Genomic DNA, 9,409 nt, shown 5'->3' on the forward strand with positions numbered 1-9,409 from the left:
CTGGTTTCCCTCATTTGTTGTAACTAGAAAGTGCCTATAAATCTACAAGTGAACACACGGAATGATTAAATACACATACACACACACACGTGCACACACACTGGAACATGATAAATTATATAGGACTCTAGACTTTCACACACTGAGGCCAAAGGAAGATATACACAGGAGTGCTGACAAAGGCTCAATAGCTATGTGTATATGATCATATAAAATAGTATTTTATGAAATGAACTCTAAGAAAAAGAAACAAGAGACATTCTCTAGTTGCTGTTTGTTTTCATTTCCTTTTGTCTTGTTTGTATTTGGGAGGTCAAGGGGGCACAGAAAAGGTGGAACAAAGGGTGAACAAATATGACAGTGGTACTTATTAGACACTATGTGGAAAATGAACATCTTGTCGGTGAGGATGGGAGGAACAAATTGGGAGAGAATGAGGGAAGGGGAGACATAGTTCAAAGAGAATTGTACTCATTACCTGATTCATGTAACCATAACCTCTCTGTGTATCAACTCTACAATAACAATAAAAATAAATTAAAAAGTAATAAAACATGTTGTGTGGTATTATGAAATAAAACTTTTAAAAGGAAAAAAAGTACAATTTCTTGCTTTGTACTCCAGATCTCCTATATCAATGAAAAAATGTGTATTTTAGTAAGTCCTCTCGGTAATTCTAATGTACCCAACATTTGAGAACAACTGGTCTGCAATTGAGGCTTGTAATCTGGACTCAGTAGGGAAAATAAAGTAATTCTTTTGTGAGGTCTTCCATGAATATGAGAGGGAAAGGTCACAGAAATGTGTAATGTGCTTGAGATCTGATCTCACTTCTAGATACAGTTGATGAACATATGCAAATAAATGGGCTCAATGAAGTAGTTTTAGTCACCCTATACTTTGGAAGAACCAAAAGAATAGTTGGTCACAGTAAATAATGAAAGTGGATGGAATGATGGATTGATGGAAAAGCCATACAACTCTTTACTCATAAACAGTGCTGTGGATGACACTTGAAAATATGAGTTCTACTCTAAAATTTTCAAGACATAATGGTAATAAGCATAATATTTATTAGGATACACACGAAACTCACAAATAACAAGAATTTTTCTGTTGTTCTGCAGGAAGAATTATGTCTTTGTCAGTTGAGTTTATAAGCCTTTTTATACAGAATCAATATGGGAAGTGAAATAGAGGAACCAAGAGAGGACTATTTACTCTCCAGGAATGGAGAAGAGGAACTTAGGAGGATAAAATAATAGGTGCAAAGGCAAAAGTAATGGGAGATAAGAGTCAGAGTGGACTTGTTTGGAGGAGAGATTTATGTAGAGTTTTGAGGGTGGTTTGGAATTAGAACTCAGGCAGATGATGAAAAGTATATTTTAAAAAACTAGAGAAAGGACACTATAAAAAAAACCCTTTAGCTCTGTGATAGGATAACATTTTCCCTTTGATGTTTTTGAGACTTTTGAAAGGTCTTAAATTGCTTTTTAATTATTTTTGTCATTACTGTTACTATTTTGGTTGTTTCTTTCAGAAATGGCATGATAAAACTATTCCTTATTTGTATGTTAATTTACTTGTTATTTTATCTTCCTTTTTTATTAACTTCCATAAGTTGTTCAAGGAGGCTTTTCTTTATCATGCCCATCTATTCACTGAAAAGATCCCAATCATAGTCACCCCCTCTTGTCATTCTCCTTTCTCAAATCAGACTCAGTAAATGTTGTTGTCCATTTGCACACATGTAAATAAAAGATTTTGACCATATCTGACACACAGTGTGCATATGTATGTCCTCTGGTCTTTTCCCATTAATGAAGCCACCAGGATTCAATTATGGGGATACCTCCTTAATAATCTTATCTCTTTTACTCCCTCCATTCATCCTTCCTTCATCCTATTAGTACTTACATCCTGGACAGGACTGTTTTTCTTCTATATTCTTCTAAAATGCTTAATTTAAGCTCCCACAGAAAACAATAACGTCAATAGCTTCAGGCCTGGTGACATATGTTTGTCATGAGATCACCATGGTAGAAAAGTTCGTGAGATTTTCAAGAAATAATAAGATTTGACATTTTCAAGAAATAAAAAAAGTTCCAAGGGCTGGGAATATGGCTTAGTGGTAGAGTGCTTGCCTCACATACATGAAGACCTGGGTTTGATTCTTCAGCACCACATATATAGAAAAAGCCAGAAGTGGCACTGTGGCTCAAGAAGTAGAGTGCTAAACTTGAGCAAAAAGAAACCAGGGACAGTGCTCAGGCCCTGAGCCCAAGCCCTAGGACTGGCAAAAAAAAAAAAGTTCCAAGTGTGTGTCCAGGAAAGAAGTGAAATTTCATTTCAAACATAACCAGTGCAAGAAGGCTGAAGGTGTGGTTCAACATTGAGTACCTTCCTATCTGGCCAAGTCCCCAAGTTTAAACTTCAATACTCTCTACCCCTAGAAAACAAGAGTTTGATGCAGGAGGATTGTGACAGTGAGGTCAGCCTGAACTTTATTTTGAGACTCTGTCTCAAGAGAAAGAAAGTATAATTATAAAAGAATGACATATCATTCTTCTGTAAAAACATATGGTGAGAATCCTGGCTTCAGTGAAGTTATGTTAATATTTTTGTTATCTTTAAGTAGTTGTACAAAAGAGTTATCATTTAACAAAGCATTTTATAAACACAATGCACCTTGACCACCTTCCCTCAATTTTCTTAATTTTGTAGGTTACACATTGAGTCTTTGATTGTATTCTCTCCCCTCTTCTCTACATTTGTCTACCCTTCGACCCTTGACCCCATTCTATTCTTTTCAAGGACCTGTTTCCTGACATTTATTCTGTTGAACTATGATTTTGCCTTTAGGAACTATACTGAGTTCTCCCATAAATCTCCATTCTTCACCCACTTTGCAAAGCAGTGTGGAGGTTCCTCAAAAAACTAAACATATCCTATAATCTAGCAATTCCATTTCTGAGCATTTATCTCAAAGATTACAAACAAGGGTACAGTAAAGCTACCAGTACAACTGTGTTCACTACAGCACTATTCAAGGTATGGAATCAGCCCAGGTACCTCAATGGGCAAATTGATAAAGAAAATGTGGTACATATGCACAATGGAATTTTACTCATCCATTAGAAATGATATGATATCATTTGGGAAGAAATGGAAGGACCTGGAAATGATTATGTTAAATGAAGGCCCATAAAGAAAAAGGTTGCATGTTTTGTCTCATATGTGGAGACAAACAAGTGTACATACATTAATACATTTATGTGCACTTGCGTACAACCCATAATACAATGCAACTTTACATAAATGTATTGTGTTATGTACATCAGTATACAGATGTATTAGTTCAGTGAAGTTTTGTTCCACACTGTAAGTGAAACGTCTGGTAAATGATAAATTTCAGAAATTCAAATTTGGATTTTTTAAAACTCCAAAGTCAGGGTTCTCGGTTACCTCAGATAGTAAAGGACCAAGTCTCCTATTGTTTTAAATTTACAAATGTATATAATGTCTATGTAACTACAGTTATATCATTAGCCACACCTTAGCATGTAAGGAATTAGATCTCATCTGAAAGGTAATATTCTTAGATAAACCAGCTACCTAGTTCATTAGTTCAGGTATTTCCTCTTATGACTAAAACTGAATATCTCAGATTGGTAACTTAATAAAGAAAACATATTTATTTTCGCTAATAGTTTTTGAAGTCCAGGCTAAGGGGCCATATCTTATAATGGCTTTCTTGTTGGCAGAGTCCTGGGGAGGCACAGGGCGTTCATTACATGGCAAGAGACACTGGGTATGTTCATGTGTATGTTTTCTTGTCTTTTTCCTACTTATAAAGCCACCATGATTCAACTGTGGGACATCACCTTAATGATCTTATCTCCTTATCATTTTCTGTAGGTCCCACCTTTATACATCTCAGCTAGATTGAGATTTAGTCCTTTGCTGTGAGGCAATATGCACTTCTTCAAATAGCAGGTTCAGATAGAATAGAGCAAGCTGACCACAAGAATCTTTTTTTTTTTTTTTATAAACTTTTGCTTTTATGCTCTATGTCCTTTTATTTTACATTCTCTTCTTGTGTCCTTCCTAAGCTAAATCAAAAGAAACCAGAGAAAGGGAATTTATTTACATTTGGGTTGAAATTTTACCTGTAGTTCTTTGAGGATTCAAAATGGTGGAATTAATGGAAAGCTGAACCTGAAGGAAACAGAGTAATGTGGACAGTTGGATCTTCCTGTCTAGAGGGTCTCCCTGTTTGGATAAAATGTTGAAGGAATGTACTAGTATTTATTTATTTAACCATTCACTCATTCATTTAAGAGGCAGGATCTGTAAAAAGATTAACAAGGAAGGACACCTGGTTGACTGGAGAAATGACACAGGAGGGGAAAATGTAAGAAATTTTCTAAGCACAAAATTTAAAAATACATACTAAAATAGAAAGGGTTGAGGAGAAGGAATAAAATGTCCACAATTAAGTTCTCAACTGCTAACTAGTTTTTGTTACCTCGAAATTCAAAGGGATATTTTTAAATAAAAATTTCTTCACAGTGTCAGTTGACAGGGAATACAATAAAGTTCTGAAATTTGAATAGTTTATAATTTTTCCAAGCTGAAGAGAGTAGAGAATTAAGAGATTTATTTGTTTATGGACTTCTAATTTAGAAGTTGGGAAGTTTTCCAATTTTGCTGATTAGGCCTTGAGGCCTGGGGGACGTAGTACTTGTAATAAACAGCTGTCCCCTTAGAGACTAGACTCAAGAAGCACATTACTCTAATTTCTTAAACAACACACACACACACACACACACACACACACACACACACAGTGTATAAAAGTGAGACCAAGAGCCACAGAGATATGATGGTTAGAATATGGCTTTTTGAGCTTTTCCTGGGCTTGTAGACCAAGGTTGGTGGTAAGAGTGCTTACTTCGCCTGCACTGGCCTTGAGTTCCATCGGCAGCATTACAAGAAAACCAGAGCTGTCTTCTCTGTCTGATACACAGAGCCTGGCTTTTCTGGACTAACAAAAGAACTGAAAGATTTGAAGAGTTCAAATATACAAATGGCAATACTAGATTTTATCTTAACAACACTGGAACATTTTCCTCAACTGTATAAATTGTCACTGAAGTCTTGCTTATTTGGTGTTATTGTATAATCACTTGCTCAACCTTGACAGGGAAATGAAGACTGCAGAACTGAAAATGTATTTACATGGAACTATGCAGGCACTTGCCAGTATATTGATAGAGACTATAGGATGGCACTTATATGCTAACTATTCAATTATAATGGTCTGGTGGGTTTTTCGGTTTGTTTTGGGGTGGTTTTTTTGTTTGTTTTTGCTTTGTTTCTCTATAGCTAAATGGTGAATCCAATGTAATTCTAAGAAAAAGGGGGTAAGAAAAATGGTGTTCCCATAATTGATTCATAGTGGCTTGATAAGTAGGAGAATGACTAGAGTACATATACATCAACACACTCACTGTCTCTTGCCATGTAATGAATGCCTTGTGCCTCCCTGGGACTCTGTCAACAAGAAAAATGGATATACTATCCCCCAAATTCTAGTGCTACCTGGATGATCTTGTACATTTTTCATGTAAGAGATACACTGTAGTTTACATTATAAAGAAATCTTGACTGGATAGAAGAGAGCAGGAACCCCATGAAAGAAAGAAAAGTTACTTTTCCCACTCCCCTCCTGCCAGATGTTCTCCTGGTGCTGCTTCAGCAAAGTGAACAGACGGGCAGCCGACTACCTTCCTTGAGTAACCAAATATCTAAAACAATGAATACACAGAAACCTTTTAGTGGCCTTCATTTGTAGGCAAGGTAACCACACAGAATCAATAAACAAATTGACCAAGCACTTGTACAAAGAAGGCATTTGTCACAAGCTGTGTTGTACAATGACAGTTCATCTGACCAGTCCCTGAGTTCTCTGAACTCAGATGGGCTCCTTCTTTCCCAGTCCAGGCTATGCCTTCTTCTAGGGTCTTTCAATAACCTTATCCAGTTAGTGGATTTGATATAGATCAGATTTGTTTTTATTCCCTCTCTAACCTCACAGTCCCATCTGTTCATTTCCTGTCTCTAATTTTACCATGGACTGAGTTTCCTGCCAGTTTCTCTGGATCTCATATTTCTCCTGATTTCTGAAGTGTATGTATGAGTTTGCCAAAGTTGCTATAACAGAGTATCACAAACTGGGTGGCTTGAACAACAGAAATTAATTGTCATACAACTCTGGAGACCAGAAGTTCAAGACCAAGATGTTGCCAGGTTTGTTTCTTTTTGAGGACTGACAGAAAGAATCTGTTTAACACCTTTCTCCTAGCTTCTGATAAGTTGCCAATAACCTTTGTCTTTGTCTTACAGAGGCATCATCCTGATCTCTATCTTCAGAATGACAAGACATCCTTATCTCTACAGATAGCATTATATATATATATGTATATATATATACATATATATATGGGCATCAGTCATACTGGTGTGTTATCTTCCTGGGCCTTAAGCTAATCACGAAAGGAATGGGTGAGGCTTTGTATCTTATAGTGCTTCCTTGAGGATAAATATCTTGAAATAAGAATATGTGAATCAAAAACAATAACAACAAAAAACCTTTAAAAAACAATAAAAACAACAACAACAACAAACCTCCTTGAAGTCAGGTATAGTTACTCTGTAGTCCTAACTACTCAGAAAGCTGAGATAAAAAAGATCACAGTTAGCACCGGAACAGGCCTGAAGACCAATGGAACAAAATTGAAGACCCAGAAATGAACCCACAGAACTACGCCTACTTAATCTTTGATAAAGGAGCTAAAACAATAGTATGGAAGAAAGATAGCCTCTTTAACAAGTGGTTCTGGCAAAACTGGCTCAACACATGCAACAAACTAAAACTAGATCCTTATATATCACCCTGCACCAAAATCAATTCCAAATGGATTAAAGACCTTGAAATCAAAACAGACACCCTGAAAACACTAAAGGAAGGAGTAGGAGAAACACTTGGGCTCCTTGGCGCAGGACGGAACTTCCTTAACAAAGACCCAGAAAGGCTGCAAATCAAAGAAAGTTTGGACAAATGGGACTGCATCAAACTGCAGAGCTTCTGCACGGCAAAGGACATAGCTCACAAGATAAACAGAAAGCCCACAGACTGGGAGAAGATCTTTACCGGACATTCAACAGGCAAAGGCCTTATCTCTAAAATATATGCAGAACTAAAAAAATTGCCTTTTCCCAAAACAAAACCGCAAAGAACCAATAGCCCCCTCATCAAGTGGGCTAAAGACTTACAAAGAGACTTCTCTGATGAGGAAATGAAAATGGCCAAGAGACATATGAAAAAATGCTCTACATCACTGGCCATAAAAGAAATACAAATCAAAACAACATTGAGATTCCATCTCACCCCAGTAAGAATGTCATATATCAAGAAAACTAACAATAACAATTGTTGGAGGGGATGTGGCCAAAAGGGACCCCTACTTCATTGTTGGTGGGAATGTAAACTGGTTCAGCCACTCTGGCAAGCAGTATGGAGATTCCTCAGAAGGCTAAATATAGAACTCCCCTATGACCCAGCAGCCCCACTTTTGGGTATCTATCCAAAAGACCACAAACAAAATCACAGAAATGCCACCAGCACAACAATGTTCATTGCAGCACAATTTGTCATAGCGAGAATCTGGAACCAACCCAGATGCCCCTCAGTAGACGAATGGATCAGGAAAATGTGGTACATATACACAATGGAATTTTATGCCTCTATCAGAAAGAATGACATTGTCCCATTTGTAAGGAAATGGAAGGACTTGGAAAAAATTATACTAAGTGAAGTGAGCCAGACCCAAAGAAACATGGACTCTATGGTCTCCCTTATTGGGAATAATTAGTACAGGTTTAGGCAAGTCATAGCAGAGCATCACAAGGCCCAATAGCTATACCCTTATGAACACATAAGATGATGCTAAGTGAAATGAACTTCATGTTATGGAAACAGTTGTAACTACTTACAACGTCCTATGTGTATCTGTAGCTTCTATTATTGATGATGTTCTTGTATCACCTTCCTGTGGTTGTACCTACACTATCTCTGTAATCTTATCTGAGTATATTGGAAACCGTGTATACTGGTATTGGAAGTAGGAAATTGAAAGGGAATACCAAATTTGAGAGACACAGGGTAAAAAAAAGACAAACAACTACAAAAGCAATACTTGCAAAACTGTTTGGTGTAAGTGAACCGAACACCTCCGTGGGGGGGGGGGGGGAAGGGAAAGGGGGAGGAGGGAGGGGGGTATGAGGGACAAGGTAACAAACTGTACAAGAAACGTATCCAGTGCCTAACGTATGAAACTGTAACCTTTCTGTACATCAGTTTGATAATAAAAATTTGAAAAAAAAAAAAAAAGATCACAGTTAAAGGCCAACCCAGGCAAAATGTTCAGACATACCTATCTTAACAGAAAAAAACGGGGCCTATGGGTGTGTATTTGTCAGCCCTGCTATGGTAGGAGTGTAAATAGGACGTTCATGGTGTAGGTAAGCCTGGGCAAAAAGTGAGATGCTATTCTTAAAAATAACCAGAGCCAAAAAAAAAAAGGCTGCAGACATGGCTCAAGGTGAGAAAAAGTACCTTTCTAAGATGAGTGAAGCTCTGCCCCGAATTCAAGCCCAAATGCCACCACCATAAATACCTGTATATACTGAGTGTAACATAATCAATGTATGACTATTATGTAACAACCCCAACAAATTTTAAGAAAATGGAAATGATTTCTGAGGTGGGGAGAGACACCCTGGTTGGGAAGAGGATGACACTCAGCAGGCTGAGTTCATTGTGAAATATCTGCTGTTCTCTGATTTTTAGAAGTCGCGGTAGAAAACGAAATATCAGATGCAGAGTCACCTGGGAATTTCCTTTTGTGAAAGACTTCTTGTCTCACACTTAAATGCCATAAGGAACTTGAAAGCCACAAAAAGATCTCCAGAAAGAAAAATAGGCAGTAGAAAGCCTCTAAAAACTGTAAAATTACTAAGGGTAATTTCTTAAGAAACTATCTTCGTAGTTTCTTTTATTTTAAGGAGAAAGTCAGGATCATCTGTCATCCCAGCACTCGGTATTTGAGACAAGAAGTTTGGGAGTGTGAAGCCAGCCTGGGCTGCACAGGGTAACTCTTTAATGTAAACAAATAAACAAATGGAGGGGAAATGCAAGGAAGGAAAAATGACACAAAGACATTGTAGTAGAACTTGATAAAGTCCTTTGAGTTAAACAAAAAAGATTTTTTTTTTGGGGGGGGGGGCCAGTCCTAGGCCGTGAACTCAGGGCTTGAGCACTGTCCCTGGCTTCTTTTTGCTCAAG

The sequence above is a fragment of the Perognathus longimembris genome, chromosome 5 (assembly GCF_023159225.1).
Source record: "Perognathus longimembris pacificus isolate PPM17 chromosome 5, ASM2315922v1, whole genome shotgun sequence".
Taxonomy (NCBI): Eukaryota; Metazoa; Chordata; class Mammalia; order Rodentia; family Heteromyidae; genus Perognathus; species Perognathus longimembris.